Here is a 19,618-nt window from a genome sequence, read left to right as displayed (position 1 = left end):
CTCACCTCCTTCAGTGGTATCAACTCTCACTCACCCACAAACTAGTAAACCATCCACTAAATGTCCCATCCCTCCAGAATCTACTCCAACCCTATCGCACCACCAGACCACTGAGATCCAGCAACAAAAATCACTTGCAGATCACTAAAGCCAATAACTCTGCTGGTGAAGCACTATTCTCTTGCGCCATAGCCAAATTATGGAACTCACTCCCACCCACAATTACCTCCGTACCATCATGCACCAACTTCAAAACTTTATTAAAAGCGCACCTAAAAACATGCTGGCTATGCCCTTGCAACTCCCACTATAATATCATCCACCCCATCTAACTACTACCTTTCTTTCACCTCCACTAACTACCTTGATGATAGCAAGCTCAGATGCTCATAAGCCTAGTACTTATTATACAGCAAGAACTTCTCATTGTTACATTTGTTAATGCCTGTTATGTACTTCACAGATAAAGATTCTAGTTGTCTACTGATGTACTATGTTCTTCATCTGTAAATATGTTGTAAGTAATTTCTATGTTAAATTGTTAATCACTATGTAATCCAATGTAACTACTGTCTGTTTATTTTACTGTGGAGCTTTTCTCCCCGGACCTCCGCTGAAAATGGACCCACGTCCAGTCAGACACTCCTGGTCAACAAATTTAAATAAATAAATAAATAAAATAAAAATAATTCCCTCTTTCCAGAGGTAGAACAATCTTGGGGTTAGTATATAGAAGTAGTGTAAGTGTAGGGTGCATGCTTTTGATTTGAAACAGTGAATTTAGCACTTGACTAATCTGAGCCCCCTTTTTTGGGGAGATTTGGAGCTCACATCGTCAAGTTTAAGACTTCTAATAAGGCACAAGTTTGGACACTAGAAGTTTAAATGAAAGGGCTTTGTATTTATCAGCTTGAATTCATGATATGGTGACTAGTGCTGGAAGAGAGGGAACATCGGCGAAGGAGCAGTCATCCAGGTTGCCATGTGTTGATGAATGATTTTTCAGTTTAACAAGGCCATTTCACAACATTGGCCTCTTATGCACAAGCATGCTTCTGCATCTGCACCCACTGTTAACTGCAGTGCACTGCTTTGTGGATGCATATGTCCGCTGTTGCATGCCATTACACCAGACTCTTACCTTGTGTGAGTACTTCAGCACATTAAGCTGTTATCGGCCACTACTTATCTTACTTCCTTTCTGCCATTTTATCTCTTAATATACTGAAAAGAAAGTGAAATTATATCCATAAGTAATGGGGAAAATGAGCAGTAATATGCAGTGGTAATGAATGCAGAATTAGTTGCATCCAGTACATACTGGATTGCTGTTTATAGGTCTGCTGACACAAGTGACTCAACATATATGACCAATGCTGTATTCTTAGCATTTTTTCATATCTAGGTTAGTAAAAGGCTTATTTACTGTTTCTAGATGAAATTGGACTGCAAACGATCAAAACATCCCACTGTTGGACATGTACCTCTTAAATTCCTTGCACAAGAATTCTGTAGAAAGCCAAAAATAATGGGAGGGACATCACCCAAAATCAGGGGCAGATTTTAACGGGTCTGTACCACTTCGACGAAATGGCAGAAGTTCGAACACCATATGTTCGAACTTCTAACCTCGAAGTGCAAAACCATCGAAGGCTTAGGACAGCGATTTTTTTTCCCAGGGAAAAAAATCAGTGCCCAAGAAAACACACATACAACACAAGCACACCAAAATAAATAATCCACACATATACACTTCACAAAACCCTACTTCTAACCCTACACTAAACCATACATACCCTGCTATCCATCCTCTTACCTTAACCCAAACCCTAACTCTAAGTTCCGTAACTATTGCACATTCACCTTACCTGCTCCCTAACCCTAAGATCCGTAACTATCGCACACTCACCTTACTCGCTCCCTAACCCTGTGGTCCATTAACTATCACACACTCACCTTAACCCGGTCCGTTCGCACACTTACCTTAACACGGTCCGTAACCTTCACACCACAGGAGAGGGAATAGTGAAGCCACAGAAACGGCCCACCAAATTCTTTCCCTGGGAATGAATTTGGTGTTCCGCTGCTTCACGATAATCAGTTTTCGAACTTCACAGTTTGAACATATGGTGTTCAAACCGCTGAAGTTTCGACGAACTGATAGGAACCCGATTTTAACTGTTGCTGTTGTAAACTTAAAAAGCTGAAGTTGCCAGAATAAAAGGTTTTGTATTAGTATACATTTCTGAGGGGTATGAAGTCTGAAACTGAAGTATCTGTCATTATTTAGTGACTTTAATTATCAATGATTTGGCAGAAAACCACAATTTTTATGAGGAACAGAATGAAAATCTGAGGCAAAAATCTGGACATTCTCTTAAAATCTGGACAGTTGAGCGGTATGTTTGGACAGCTCATTCTTCATGTGAAGTTCCCACTTTGGGCTAGTAATCAAGGAGCCTGAATACTCACCACTGACACTGGAGAGGGATGTTCGCTTGGAATACAAATGGATACACTCAGTATTTCCAGATGCAGACCTCTCTGCATCAAGCACAGTTTCCCTTAAGAGCACACAGGGAGCACACTCATTCTGGGGTCTGGGTGTCCCTGTCTGTCTCCCTTCAGGTCCCCAATAAGACTCCCCACTGATACAGCTATACAGTTGAGTCCTTAGCCAGGGTTCAAAGCCAAGTCCTCCAACACTCTCTCTGTTCAACCAGTGCTTCATGTCTCTGCCCAAGTAGCTGACACACACACTCTTTAAGATTTAATTTACACACACACACACACACACACACACACACACACACACACACACACACACACACACACATGAAACGCACACACCTGAGAAAGCCTGGCACAGATTACCAGCTCTACCAATTTTGCCCAGACTATAAGGTTGTTTCACTGCCACCAGTCAATTACTATAAGACTCTTAAAAGGGTACCCAGGTGTACAGAGTGAAATTAGTTTTAATAGAAATGGTAATGTTGACCAAACAGACAAGCTTTCAGGAGTGGCCAGTGTTATCACCAAATAAATAAATGCAACTACTCTCATAACTTCAATATTTTCTAAAAAGGACCAGTCACAATGAAAAGTTGAAATATATTTAATAGCAAATATTAAAAGAACATGAACATAATAAATATCTATTTACAATCAACACCAGAGTTTCAGACACAGGAAGTATTAAAAATAACACAGATGGAAAGTTTCATACAGTTATAGAAAAACAGTATTTAGCTAGTCTCACTAACTATTCCTGATTGACTAAAATACTTACTGTTCCTACTTACTGAATAGAGCAAGGTAAGATAGGTGATTGGTTCTTGTCAGATCCAATACAGAATACAGAATGCTCCTGAGACTTCAGTATCCTCTAATATTAAAGCATTATTTCTGTATAGACTGATGTTACATACATCTGGCCATCTGACTTCTGGTTCCCATGCAACCCCCACTGCCAGAAGTTGTCAGTGTTTAGCACCTATGTGTTACCATACAGACAGATAAAGCATTGATCAGATGTAGTGCAGCTGCTGGAAGTCATAAAACCATAAAATCATTCCACTCTTCCTACAGGAGCTACAACCTATTCTCTAGTATAGACATTGCGTCTCTGGTTCCCTTCAAAACTGTGGGATAACATATTTATGGCTTAACCCATAAAGTAATTTAATTTCAAGAATATTTTTCAAAGTCAGGTAGAGTAACCTCTTCCCTTCCAGTATACTCTGTAAAAACATATACATTTAATTCAGTTACAGTAATACATGTGCATTTCTTTTCCTTGCAGAAGGGCACACATTTTAAGACAAGCAAACCTCACAAATACATTTTCAGCACAAGCATCTGTACAAATCAGTTTGATATACAAATGACAGACAATTCTTTACACAATTCCAAGTAGCTGTGCTGGCATATGTTGCACATCCACTGCCCCAATTCTCCTGGCATGACTGGCAGTACCTCCTATTGTCACACTTCACTTTATGGATGGGAACTGACTGTGGTGAGGTTATGACTTGAGCAGCTGTTGGGAAGGGTGCTTATGATGCTGTCAATAATAACACACCCCTGGTGGCTTGAGGTGTACAGCTGCCAAAAGTGGGATGCTTCTGTGTCATACTATAGGCACATGCTTACACACACTAATGATAGCTGCAGTACATTTCCTAGCCTTTAACAGCATGCTGTAGCACCAAGCCTCCACTTGGTGTCACTATAGCTGAGGACTGAGCAATCTTCCACCAAAGTCAGCCTGTCACTGCCATGCTGCCTGATCAGCTTTAAACACCACCCTGGCTGCCTGTTCATAGTCAGGGTTTTGTTGCTGTGCGCCAAGAGCAAGCAGATGGCATGCGAATATTGACCTGATAATGTGGCATTTGCACTACAGCAGAGTGTACATAGTCCATATTTTGCTGATGATGGAGATTTTGTTTGATAACAAATGCATATTCTGACTTACCAAACTAGTGTCTCCACATTGGAAAAATATGTGAATAACCCACAGCCCTGCAGCTGTATATTACTATTAAATAGTATCATTATTTTGAAAAGAAATAACTTACCTTTTTAAAATAATGCCATTGTATAACAGAATTCATGCACAGATGCATGACAATGGGAATGGCTTAAAGATGTCCTACGCATAGCTGTACCCATGTACATGGTGATGCATTTACAGTACATTGACGTGCTGCAGCATATGCTACTGTATGCACAAAAGCAGAAGGAAATGGAAACCGCAGTTCTTACCTGCAAGATGCGAACATTTTAGCATAAAAAAGCAAGAAGGTATGTAGTGCATGAATTTATTTTTAGGGGTTGGTTTAAACAAGAAAGGAATTATTTAAATGTATGCTGCACCATCTCCAGCAAGAACTAGCTTCACCATTGTGCACCCTATTCAACCACAGTACAGACTTCATTCCAGCAGAATGGAGAACTGCCATTGTTATCCCCTTGCACAAAGGTGGTGCCACTACCGACCCTGGAAACTATCACCCCATTAGCTTGACAAGTCTGATCTTTAAAGCCATGGAGCGTATTATTATGGATCTCATAAACAAGGACATAGGCAATGTCCAAGCACTTGACCCCACCCAGTTCAGATTCGTCAAGGGCAGATCTTGCCCGTTGAACCTGGATGACTTCTTTGAGACTGTCACCAAGGCCCTGCATGAGGGAAAGTCAGTATATATTGCTTACTTTGACTTGGCCAAGGTTTTTAACATAATCCCTGACTGGGTCATCATTGAAAAGCTAACACAACTTGGCATAAATCCCTATCTTATCTGGTGCGTAGCCAACTGGCTCACCGATAGGACCCACTAGGTCAAAATAGACACCTCCATCTCTCAACAGCAGACCTGTGACTAGTGGTGTTCCCCAGAGATCTCTCCTGGGACCCCTACTGTGTGGCATCAACTTCTCAGAGGTCCAGGTAAAGACAAAATGCCATTGGCTGACCAAGTTTGCAGACGAGTAAGTTGGGTGCTGTCACTGACTCCCCAAATAATGTTAACATACTGCAAGAGTGTCTCACAGCAAAAAAATGACTGGTGCCAAAGTCATGGCCTTAAGTTAAACACAAAAAAATGTATTAATCTCACATTCGACCAAAAAGCCTTTTACTTGATTCATCTCATGAACAAAGGGATTGCATCCAGAAAAAAGGAGGTTATTACCTCTCTGTACTCCTCCCTCATTAGGCAAATATATGCCCCATTTGGTATGTACCTCTCCAAACACCTGCACCAAATGGAAAGGCCACAGAAATACCTCACAAAGAGAATCCATGGCCTCCATCAACTGTCCTATGTGGACAGGCTCAAATCACTATCACTCTACTCGGTATTGTACAGATTGCTCAAAAGTTATCTGTGTCTCACCTGCAAGGCAATATTGGACCCTGCCTACTAGAGATGCTCCATATCCATAAATCTAACTCCTCGCACATTACCCACTTGAAAGGCTTAAATCTAATATACGACATCAACAAAACCTGCGTTATTACAAAAATAATGCCCACCTAGGGGTGTTCTGAGGCCCAATGCCATAGGCGGAGGGCCTCCACATGCCTGGAAGGGCATTATTTCCACAACAACGCATACCCTGGAGGTCATTATTGTGCTTAGAGAATAGTCTTTTTGTAAAATTGTTGTATTTTACTTGCTTATTTATTTTTTTATTATTATATTTTTTATATATATTTTTGATGTAAAATAGTTCCTCTGCCTAATGTTTCAAAGCTGCTGTAATATATATAAATGGTGTTGGAGGAAGCATTTTACATGCAATATATATATATTTTTTAACAAAATACCTAGATATTTACTTTATTGTTTGGTCTCTTATTCTAAAAATATGTGGTTTGTTGCCATTCATTGGGGATTGAAGTCATCACATGACATTCATTTGACTTCCAGACTTTATTTCCTTCAGAAAATTCATATCACAAATCCTGTTATTTAAGCTACTTTGTAATATTATAAGAACAACGCTTAAAAAGTGTTCCTATTTTTGAGCCTTTGTTCCCCCTTTATTTCAGGCTTCATCCAGATATCTTGAGCTAAGAGGTCGAGAGGTATGTAAGCCTCTTAGCTGCTGCTGTCAGTGCTCCATCGTGTTCACTTTTCACCCTCTCTCTGTCTCTCACTCACTCACACATACGCTCATAGGCAGACAGAAACAGAAACACACACATGCAGAAACAAATACATACACACACATTCTTCTGTTTCATTTAGTTTTTATGTACACTTGCTAAACAGCAAAAGCACTGACTACAGAGTGTTAAATAACGGCTTGATTGATCTTGCTCTCACTCACCTGCATGCATACACTTACACATACAGACATAAACACATTTGCACATTTTTTTAAAAAAAATTTAATTTTTTTATATATTTTACATTTGCTAAACAGCAGAAGTGCTGCTTAGCAAGCATACAATAATGGCGCCTGTTAGGATATTTTCAGTCTGAGCTCCATGGTAGCTGATATGCTGCAGTGAAATGGCAGACTAATTTTTCGGTGGGCATTACCTGGAGATTAACACCCTGCTGGAGAATGTTTGTTCTCCAATTACTGTCTACAAGTCACCCATTCTGTAATGTGTATTATGGTATTATCTCTGAGCAGAAACAGTGAAGTCTGCAATCCATCTTATTACTCATTTTTAGCAAGGAAAACTCATTACTTTTAATGAGAAATGGCGATGGTGCAGAAGGAAAAATATGAGTTTGTGCACACATGCACACAAACACCTGTTTAAGTGTTTGAAGATGCAGTAATGTAGATACCTAAAAGGGGTGGCAGGACTGAAGAATATTTGTATTTATTTATTTTACTTTATTTACACGTTATTGAATGGGTTAGTCCCACTAGGCAAATAGCCCGTTTTACTGACTAGGCCACTGGGTTATTTTCCCTTTTCTTCTTGATAGGTGCCATTAGATCTTTTAGATCCAGCTGAGCTACCACCAATTCAGGCAGATAGGGCCTCGGTATAATGAGCCATATTTGTTGTGTGACCTGCCACTGTAGAGACGGCCTAGTAGACTTCAGCCATACTCACCCTGGAGTGTATAATTTTTATTTCTATATGCTATTTGTCACTGTGCTTGCTGACAATCAGTCCTCCTTCTGTTAGCAAGACCCATTTGTTCTTCCATTCTAGAATATTCCTCAGTGATAGTGAATGCTGTCTAAGGAAGGGCAGCCTTGATGGTGTTTTTTTTTTTGCTGTCACAGGCATTGGTATGGTCCTAACCCCATGCCCTGGGTGGGGAAAAGTGATTTGCACCACTGAGAGAGTCACTATGCCTGAACACCCACAATGAAGACTATGAGAGCTACAGTATTTATGGCTTGGTTGCCAAACACCTGCCCCTTGGCTATCCTCCATGTTATTGCCCCTTCTCTGGGGGACTCTGGCATTGGACAATCCCAGACAACTTCCCCTCCTGCCAAGGATGGAAGCACTCATCAGTCAGGGCATGATCCTTCTACAACAATAGGTCTAACTAATCCTGGAATGTGCTGCTGCTCTTGGGAAGTAGATCCTTCTGTCCTTTTTGTTAATAAGGTTTCTTTTTTATTTTGTGTTTCATTATTACAGCTGATAGCACAGAATGTATATCAAGGTATTTTTTAACTCACCCACACCTTTATTCACAGCTGTTCATAATTTAATCCCAGCTGTTGTTGCTGCTGCTCCATTCACTTATCTGTCTATCCCTGCTATATCTCTGCTTTCCCTGATGTTACACTGTTACAGTCCACTTTGTCCAGTGAAAAATGTTCTGTTTGGTCTCACAGTTTTAGATCAAACACACAGATACACTCTGCTCTGATAATCGTGATGAGCCACACAGATAGTTTTGGATTAACGGGGCTTTCAGCCAGTTTGTTTAAGAATGTTTCTCTACTTTGTATCCTCCTTCAGTGCCAGGCCTTGGAATGACATCCACATGATGGATCACTTATTTCTATGCCAGGCCCTGCAGTGACATGCATGCAGTGGATCATTCATTTCCATGTGTAGCCTTACAGTGACATCTATGTGATGGAACATTCATTTCTCTGTGTGGCCCAAAGTGACATCCATGTGATAGATCATTTATTTCTGTTTGTCATGTTGTTGTGACATCCATGTGATGGATCACTCTTGTGTGTGTGACCCTGCAGTCACATCACTGCATTGGATCAGGGCTAGCAGCAGTATCCATCAAGTCAATGTCTTCCTTCATGACATGACCTCACAGTGACAGCCATGTAATGGCCATTTATACTAGTGGCCATACAGAGACATGACAGTGGTTCATCATTCTGTCATATGACCATGCAGTGACATCATTTTGGTGCATCTCTCCCTTATACGGCCATGCAATATCATCACTGTGGTGTATCACTCCCTGGCCATGCAGTGACATGGCTGCGTTCCATTACTCCATTATGTCACTGTACAGTGACATCACTCTGGTGCATTACTCCCTTATATGCTCATGCAGTGACATGACTGTGGTGTATTACTCCATTATATGCCCATGCAGTGACATCACTGAGATGTATCATATGCTTATGCAGTGACATAATTGTAGTGTGTTACTTTCTTATATTCCCATGCAGTTATACCACTGTGGTGAATTATTCCATAAAATGACCATGCAATGACATCACTGTGATGGATCACTCCCTTGTGTGCATTGCCATTCAGTGACAAACATCTGATGGATCAGGCCATCCTCTGCATCACCACGCAGTGACATCCATTTGATGGCTTGCTGCATTTTGTGTATGGCCATGCAGTTTCAGCCGTAACATTATGACATATCATTTTCTTAGGTAAAGGTCCGTGCAGTGATACTGGAGTGATACATTACTTCCTTTGCTTGTGGTCATGTAATGACATCTGTATGACAAATCATGGTCTTTCCATACATGACAACATTTCAATAACTTCTGAGTGATGGATCACTTTCTTTTGCTCGTGAAAATGCAGTGATATCATTTTAATGGATGTCATTGTAACATTGTGTGATGAATTTATTTATTTATTTATTTATGTATTTATTTATTTTTGGCATGGCAATACAGTGACATTTTGTGGTGTTTCTGATCATAAGATGCAACATTGCATTTACATCTATTGTCAGGGTTATGTAAGACAGTTTATGACCTCTGGTAGTGTTCCTCCACCTAAGTGATAGCTTGTGTCCTCCTTATAACTATGAATGATTTTTCTTGTGGATGCTTTCTTATGTAGCTGTTTAAAGACAGCTATCATAGTGTTACCCTACAAGGGCAGAGAGCAATCTAAAGATAGTAATCCCCGCCCTACTGAATATTTAGATTTCTGATATTGTTTTTAATCTCAAGACCCCCCCCCCCCCAGTTTGTCAATCTTGTTTTTGATCCCAGGTCAAAACAGTGCAGCTGTCATGTGAGGGACATTATGACAAAGTATATATCACAGTGTAATATCAAGGTTGTGTTTTCTTTTTTGGTGTGATGCAGGCATAACCTGTTCCCATATAGGTATGTATTGCTGACACAGTTTGTCAGGTGTTTGTCTTCAGATCAGTAATTACAAGGCAGACTCTGGAGGGCAGCGACTGCTGTGATTTCAAGGTTAACTGTCTGTAGAGAAAGGAAGAACACTCTTCGCCTTCTGCTGTTACATTTCCCTTCATCTTAAATGAGATGTGGATTCCCTGAGCCTTGCCATGTACTACTTGTCTTGTCAGAACTAATGATTATGAAACATCCTGCTGTTTCACATTCATATTCTGCACAGCTGTTAAAGAAAACACTACCACCTATGTAGACTTGAGTCATATGTACCACTAGTTACTAGGCAGTTGCATTGTATTTGCAAAACACTCTAATTATATAGCTGTAGTGCTGGTATATGTACTGCAAAAACTTTTTTATGGTTAACAGAGCTTGGGGTATTAAGACCATAACACTTTTTATAATGTCAAGCCCCCAAGAAGAGATAAGAGACTACATGTATGCTGCGTTGGGGTATAAAAACTCAGAGGGTGTGGATGCAAATACAACAAAATGCAAAACATTGCATGTTTCAAAATTAATTATAACAAGAAGCAGCTAACAAACTAGGTGGGAGTAGTATGACATACTTAATTCATTAAAAAATTGTACCGTAATCATCACAAGGTAGTCTTTTATCAGCTTGTATGGAGGGAGGGTCATTGGTTGCTTATGGAAAAGTCTGTAACATCATCAGCAAAGGAAGCATCATCTGTTATGTGAGGAGGTAAAAGCATTGAGCTACTTAAGTCTTGCAATGGTTTCACTAAGCTAAATATACATACACACACGTATACATGCACACACACACACACACACACACACACATATATATATATATATATATATATATATATACATATATATATATATATATATATATATATATATATATATATATATATATATATATATATATATACACACACACACACACACACATATATATATATATACATATACACATATATATATATATATATATATATATATATATATATACACACACACACACACACACACACACACACACACACACACACACACACACACAACTGTAGTGCATATCATCAAACTAATTTAATTTCGAATTGAAAACGCAGACAAAAAAGTACGAACATACAAAATACGGGAAACAAAAAATATCAAATGAAATAATATCTGGAAGGGAAAACTATTTCTTTTCCTGATATTAACATTATCTCCCTCCCATAACACTAGCTTCAAATTCGTCTGAATAGTGGCAGTGTTACTACAAGGTTTTTATGAAGGTAGGGTATAAGGTTAGGGTTGAGGGAGGTTTCAATGTTAAGATTAGGTGAGCACCCATTACTAAAGAGGGTAGGGGGCTCCACCCTTGCACCGACTTAGTAATGGGGGCTAATCCCTTCCCTTAACCCTAACCCTTCACCTTACTTTCATAAAAAAACCTTCCTGTAACTGTACCAGTACAGAACACATGCTCAGACACACAAGCATTCACAAACACAAATAAACAACAGTATATCTATCCCCTAATCTAACTCTAACCCTTACCATAAAATACAGAAACTTACACAGAAACATACAACACCCATCCTTCACTCATCTCTGACTGTAATGTTAACTCACATACACATGCACAGAGACTCTCACCCCTCCATTCCCACTTACCTGTCACGATATTACACATCATACACATTTCACCACACGGCTATCCGTACTGTCGACATTAAACCACACCCCCTGCGTCTGTCGAAGAAACAGCATTCAACAAAATGCAGGGGACCCATATATACATATATATTGTATTGTACGTACTGTATGTATGTATATATATATATATATATATATATATATATATATATATATATATATATATATATATATATATATATATATATATACTTACACATACACAGTGGATATAAAAAGTGTACACACCCCTGTTAAAATGCCAGGTTTTTGTGATATAAAAAAAATTAGACCACAATAAATCATTTAAAAACGTTTTCCACCTTTAATGTGACCTATAATCTGTACAATTCAATTGAAAAGCAAACAAATCTGTTAGGGGAAAAATATAAAAAAAAAAAACATACAATAAGCTGGTTGCATAAGTGTGCGCACCCTTAAACTAATATTTTGTTGAAGCACCTTTTGCTTTAATTACAACATTCAGTCTTTTTGGGTAGGTCTTGGGTAGGAGTCTATCAACATGGCACATCTTGACTTGGCAATATTTGCTGACTCTTCCTTGCAAAAATGCTCCAAATCTGTCAGATTATGAGGGCATCTCTTGTGCACAGCCCTATTCAGGTCACCCCACAGACTTTCTTTTGGATTTAGGTTTGGGCTTTGGCTGGGCCATTCCAAAACTTTAATTTTCTTCTGGTGAAGCCAATCTTTTGTTGAATTGGATGTATGCTTGGGGTCATTGTCATGTTCATAGGTGTGTACTAGACTAATGGTCCTGGAGCCTTTACAAGCCTAGCCCATAGGATTACCCTGGCATCGTGCCACCTGACCTTAGTTCCCAGTGCCTCTGTCGAGTAGAGTCACTGGAGTGATCCCTGGGGTGAATTTTCTATTTCCCATCCACTCATCATGATTTCTCTTGAAGAGGGCCAGTGAGGTGCTCTGCTTGACATGTATGAGAAGTCTATTCCATAGCATGGGCAGTCTCTAGGTTATGAACCTGTCCCTCCAGCTTGTTCTGTTGATTGTGCTAATGAGGCTGAGGTCTCTGGAGCGTGTGGTGTGCAGGCATTGGGATTTCTTTAGATGTAGCATTTCTAACAGAGCTGGGTCAGACATGGCTTTGTAAGTCAAGCAGAGATCGCCTCTAAATAGGCAATATGAGACAGAGAATAGTTGGAGTTTTTTGAGTCTATCCATATAGGACAAGTGTTTAAGGCCTAGGATCCTCTTTGTGAGGTACTTTTGCGACCTCTCCAGTTGTTGCAGGTGTCTAGTGAGGTACATGCCAAATGAGGCATTGTACTCGTTGATTGGCCTGATGAGGGAAGAGTAGAGGGAGACAATGACCTCTTTCTTCCTTAGTAATGAGATGTGCCACATAGAAGGACTTTCTGACCACAGTGGCAACATGGTGGTCAAAAGAGAGGTTTCTGTCAACCTGTGTTCCCAGATCTCTTATAACTTCTTCTGTGTTCAGTGGACTACCATCAGTGTGGTAATTCAAGGGAACCGGGTTTTTCCCAGGGGGGATGACGACACATTTTTTGGCATTGAGCTTAAGGCCATGGATGTGACACCAGTCCTTGGTGCCATTGAGGCCTTTCTGTAGGAAGTCAACATCACTTGGGAAGTTAATAATAGCTCCCAACTTGCAATCGTCTGAGAACTTTCTCAGCCAGAGTTCATTCATGTTGGCCTGGACTTCAGAGAAGTAGATACCAAACAGGAGAGGACCCAGGACGGAACCCTGTGGGACTCCACTCATGACTGGTCAGCAGTCTGACTTGGAGTCAGCTACTTTCAAAATGGGGTTTTTTATCTGTGAGCCAGTTTGCAACGCACCTAGTGATATAGGGGTTGATGCCTAGCTTAGTGAGTTTTTCTGTGATTCCTGAGTGGGGAATGGTATCAAAGGCCTTGGCCAGATCAAGGTAGGCTGTATGATCCACCTTTCCTTCATCCACAGCTCTGATGACTGACTCAAAGAATTCGACCAAGTTGAGCAGGCATGAGCTACCCTTCACAAAACCAAACTGTGTAGGATCCAGAGTTTGGAGATTCCCTATATCCTTGTTTATTAGGTCCATGATGATGCCTTCCATAGCTTTGCATATCAGACTAGTCAGGCTAATTGGGAAATAATTCCTGGGGTCTGTAGTCACTCCTGCTTTGTGGAGAGGGATGACTGTAGCAGTGCACCATTCAGTAGGGACCAAGGCTGAGGTGAGGCTGTGACTGAACAGGGCACACAGGTGAGGTGCCAGTTCACTCTGCAGTTCATGTAGAACACCACCAGGGATATTGTCAAGTGAAAGGTGAAATTCCTCTTCATCTTCAGCTTTCTAGCAGACACCTGAAAGTTTTGGGCTAAAAGTGACTGGTATTTGGAGCTGTTCTTAATTCCCTCCACCTTGACTAAAGCCCCAGTTCCAGCTGAAGAAAATCAACCCTAAAGCATGATACTGCCACCGCCATGATTCACCATGGGGGTGGTGTTCTTTTGGTGATGTGAAGTGTTGTTTTTGTGCCAAACATGCCTTTTGGAATTGTGGCCAAAAAGTTCAACCTTGGTCTCATCAGACCATAAAACATTTTCCCACATGCTTTTGGGACACATGATGTATTGTTTTGCAAATTTTAGCTGGGCCTGGATGTTTTTCTGTGTAAGAAAAGACTTCTATCTTGCACCCCTACCCATAGGCCAAACATATGGAGAATATGGGAGATTGTGGTCACATGTAGCTCCAAACCAGTACTTGCCAGAAATTCCTGCAGCTCCATCAGTGTTGCTCTAGGTCTCTTGGCAGCCTCCTTGACCAGTTTTCATCTTATCTTTTCATCAATTTTGGAGAGACGTCCAGTTCTTTGCAGTGTCACTGTTGTCCCACATTTTCTCCACTTTTTGATGACTGTCTTCACTGTGCTCCATGGTATATCCAATGCTGTGGAAATGTTTTTGTACCGTTCTCCTGACTGATACCTTTCAACAGTGAGATACCTTTGATGCTTTGTAAGCTCTCTGCGAACCATGGCTTTTGCTGTAACAGGCAACTGAGTAAATGCCAGGAAAATCCTACTAGGACAGCTGAACTTTATTTGGGGTTAATCAGAGTCTTTTAATTGATGGCAGGTGTGTACCCAAGAAGACTGAATGCTGGTGTTAAAGCAAAAGGTGCTTCAACAAAGTATTAGTTTAAAGGCATGCACACTTATGCAACCAGGTTATTGTACATTTTTTATTTTTTATATTTTTTCCCCTAACAGATTTGTTTGTTTTTCAATTGAATTGTACAGGTTATAGGTCACATTAAAGGTGGGAAAGTTTTGAAATGATTTATTGTGGTCTCACACGAAAACCTGGCATTTTAACAGGGGTGTGTACACTTTTTATATGCACTGAATATAGTATATATATTTTTTGAGCATTCAGCATGTTTTGTTATAAAACTGTTTACTGTTCTTCGTGTTTCACTGTTGCAGTCATCACATTTGGGTTATCCTTGCCAGGGTAGCCCTCGGCCGGCCCGAATACCAGAGGCTTAGTATTTCTGTGTTGGTTGTTGTTGCTTCATGACTGATGTCAGGTCGTCAGTAGTATAAAGGAAGGCACCGATGCCATTACATCAGTCTTTCTTTCCATGGAGCTCGAAGCAGAAGCAGTTTGCATGAGTGCCGGTCGGCTGCTACTTGAGTTTCGTCTACCAAATTGAAACGGAAGTCTTCTAAAGCTAAGTACCCCATTGGGGATCCTTTTTTCTTGTACTAACCAGTGTCAGAAAAAGTTAATAATTGTCTCACCTGTGGAAAGCAAATACCACACCAAGACTTTTATTCTTACTGCGTCACTTGTTTAGGCCCAGATCACGACGTCCCCCGCTGTTCCTTCTGTGCTTTGTTCAACCCCAGAACTATCCGTCATCGGGCCCTTATTGTAGCTAGATTTTTTTCGCTTACAGTCTTCGAACTCTGATATGGCTTCAGTAAGCCATCTGACAGCAGATCTTCTGAAAAAAACGTAAAGATAAAGACAGAGACAGACTGCACAGGTTCAAACCTACCGACGATGCTCCCATTAAGCTAGTCGTCAGTTCTCCGGTCCTCAGTCAGGCGCTTTCACAGCCCCTTATGCCCGCTTCTGTGGATTCGCAGGCCACTACTGAGACCCCTTCAGAGTATGGTATGCTGCAAAACTCTTCTTCGACTAAGCATCCTGCGGTCGTCTCTACCTTGGATGGGTCCGGAGCTGCTGAGCAGGCACCGGCTTCCGAGAAAGTCCTTCGCACTACCGATTCTCAACACAAACCGACGTCTTCTTTCATGACTACCTATCTTTCGAAAACAACAGAGTTTCTTAGGCCCAGGGTATGAACAACACCCAAGAAACCGACGACCCACTCTCAGGCACCTGCTTCCTTGCCTCAGTCTCAAATGCTTAAAATGACGGAAGACCTTATCATGCTGATCAGGGGACACCAAGCTATCCCCTCCAAAAGGAAAAGAGATCTGTCCCCTGTAGTTTCGTCTGAACAAGAGTCAGATGACTCTGATGCATCTGAATATGAAGACTTGCAACCCCTCTCTACTTATGAGGATTCTGATGTAGAGGATTCCATCCCTTCAGCCTCTCCACAAGAGGATTTTTCCTTTTGGGAAACCCTGCATACCTTAAGGAAGCATTTCCAATGAGAGAGTCTGGACTACCCTCAGTCTAAAAAAGACTGAATTATTAGATCTTCCACAGCACAGATCTCTGGCCATTCCTCCTGTTCTGGATGTTGTGGAGGATGTTTTCCTGGAATCCAGCTTGACTCCTGACACCCTCTCTCCTGCTCCCAGAATACCAGATAGGCACTACAAAGTCCCTGACTGACACAAATGTCTTTTTAAAAATCCTACTGCTGACCCTGAGGTTATTTCTCAAGGGCCTAAAGGAATTAAAGCAACCTCTGCTAAGAATCCCACCCTCTCAGATAGGGATTTCCGAGCACTAGACAGATGGGGTAAAAAAGTATACACCTCAGCTACTGTTGTTGTCAGGGCACTAAATTGTCAGTTCCATATGCTAAAATTTCAGCAACATACCCTAGAACTCCTCAAACAAAAAAATGTCTTCCTTTCCTGCTTGTGCAGAATTTAAAGCGTTACAAGAGTTAATGCATTCTGCAAGTCAAGTAACTAAACACACCTTGCACTGTGGTTTTGACACTCTAGAAGCTTCTTACAGAGCAGCAGTCACCAGATCTGTCATTAGAAGGCATGCATGGCTTAAGGAACAGCCCTTGCCAGACCATGTCAAATCTAAATTGTTGGATGCCCCCTTGCACAAAGACAACTTATTTGGCACCAAGGCAGAAGAGTTTTTAAAAAAGATGGAAGAAAAAGTAAAATCTATGCAGACAGTTAATGATTTTTTACAGGCCCGGACACCCAGGTTCAGCAGACATTGTCCCACCAAGCACTGGTCCTTTCCTGCTCCCTCTAAGCCAGTTCAGCCCAGAACCCATTGAACCAGACCCTCCCAGACAGCAGCCACAGGGAATGCAGAGATCTAATCAGTGGACTATATCCACTTCAAAACCAGGGAGTTCTAAGCCACCCCCTTATGGTAAAAACTCACAATGACTCACCTCCACCCCCTCCCTCTGCCTACCTTCACTTAACCCTAGGAGGAAAGCTCTCCTTTCACGCAAGCACCTGAGCCACCATTACCAACAACCACTGGGTTCTCAACATAGTGCCCCAGGGATACACATTTTTTTTCCACACCCTTCCAACCCCAAAAGTATTCCCAGATCTACCTCCAAATCAGTGGGCAGAAGCGCAAAAGCAAGTCCTTTCCCTTCTCTCTATGAGGGCAGTAGAGCACATTCCTGCAGAACAGAAAGGCCAAGGTTTCTAGTCCAGACTTTTTCTGGTACCAAGAAAAGAGGGCACCTGGTGCCCCAGCCTTGATCTATGCATTCTAAACACTTCTTGGTGATCCCAAAATTCAAAATGCTCATCCTCCAGCAGCTGTTACCCATGCTCTCCAAGGATGCTTGGCTAGCCACCCTGGATCTAAAAGAGGCCTACCTCCACATTCCTATCAGGGAATCATGCAGAAAATATCTCAGTTTCAGGGAAAGATCTCAACACTTTCAGTTCTCTACGCTTCCCTTTGGCTTATCTACTGCTCCCAGAGTTTTCACAAAATGTCTGGCTCTAGCCATTGCCTTTTGCAGACAAAGGAATATACAGATTTACCCATACTTAGATGACTGCCTAATTCAGGCAGACAGCCAGGAAAAGCTGCTCAAGCACCTGGCCTTTGTAAAGTTCCTGCTAACTTCCCTAGGGTACACTATCAATGAAAAGAAATCAAAACAGGTGCCCACCCAAAGAATTATATTCCTGGAAGCAAGCCTAGACACAGCATCCCAGATGGCATTGCTTACACCAGAAAAGCAAATTTTCCTGACAGCCTACTTCTCTCAACTAGCTACCAGACCCCAGCTATCTGCAAGGAAAATCTTGCAAACTCCGGGGTTCATGGCATCTTGCATACTACTCATTCTATATGCCAGACTGCATATGAGGAAACTGCAATGGTACCTAAAAAGCCTTTGGTGTCAACACTCTCAAGACATGAAGACTCATATACCTATAATTTCTTTCCTCAAAAAAGATCTTTTTTGGTGGGCAACAGCATGCTCCCACAACAAGGGGCAACCTTTATCACCACCCCCTTCCACCCAGACCCTCACCACAAATGGATCAGACTATGCCTGGGGTGCACACCTGGAGGTCAGGTGCATACAGGGCCAATGGAGCCCACAGCAAGTCTGTCTGCACATCAACCAAAAAGAGATGATGGCTGTCCAGCATGCCTTGATAGCTTTCAAGCCACTACTCTCCCCAGGAGGGGTCTCCTGATTAAAACAGAAAACACAGATGTGGTATATCAACAAGCAGGGAGGGACTCACTCCTATTCTCTATGCTGACCCTTTGGCACACAGCCTCTGCCATGCCACTCCACCTGCTAGCACAATTCCTACCAGGTTCTTTCAACTCTTTGGCAGACCAATTAAGCAGAAATCTTCTGGACCCACATGAGTGGCAGCTCAACAGAAAAGCCTTCACCCTAATAACTCAGAAATGGGGCACCCCAAAGGTCGACCTCTTTGCCTCCCACACCAACCATCAGCTCAGCAAATTCTGCACCAGGGAGCATCACTACATGGCTTGGAAAGTGGACGCCCTGTCCTTTTCCTGGGACAGTCTATCAGTCTATGCCTTTCCTCCACTACCTCTCATCCCCAGGGTACTACTCAAGATAAAGGAGGAAAAACCAAGGACAATCCTTATAGCTCCAGACTGGCCTCGCCAGCATTGGTACCCCTTGCTGCGCATCCTGTCCCCACTGCCACCATGGCATCTTCCTCAGATTCCAAATCTCCTGTCCCAGAGGGAAGGGGAATTCATCCATCCCAAATTGTAGACACTCACTTTGGCAGCTTGGCTTATTCCCTAAACCCCGATCAATCTGTCAACCTCAGTAAACAGGTTCTAGATGTTATATGTGAGGCCAGATGCCCTAGCACTAGAAAGTCTTATGCTGACAAATGGAAAAGGTTCTGCACCTGGATTCAGGGTAAGGGAGCCAACACAGCACAGCCCTCCCTCCCTCTCATCCTAGATTACTTAGCTGACCTGCTACACAGTGGCCTCTCTTTTTCTTCTATTAAAATTCATGCCTCTGCTATCACTGCTCATTTTCCCACTGAGCTGCCCCTTTTCTCACACCCTTTGATCAAACAGTTCCTGAAAGGGGCTAACAACTTGAGACCACCCAGAAGAGCACCAACCCCAGCTTGAGACCTTAACTTT

General features: G+C 41.7%; 1 protein-coding gene across 1 annotated transcript in view; it reads left to right on the top strand.

The window, feature by feature from the left end:
• PPFIA4 (PTPRF interacting protein alpha 4) overlaps positions 1-19,618 on the top strand; it is a 1,641,692-nt gene that overhangs the window by 567,942 nt on the left and 1,054,132 nt on the right. The gene's annotated exons all lie outside the window — the stretch shown is intronic.

Source organism: Protopterus annectens, chromosome 4.part1, assembly GCF_019279795.1.
Source record: "Protopterus annectens isolate FY-2018-M chromosome 4.part1, PAN1.0, whole genome shotgun sequence".
NCBI lineage: Eukaryota > Metazoa > Chordata > Ceratodontiformes > Protopteridae > Protopterus > Protopterus annectens.
The sequence above is the reverse complement of the archived record's forward strand: the minus strand, read 5'-3'. Positions and strand labels throughout refer to the sequence as shown.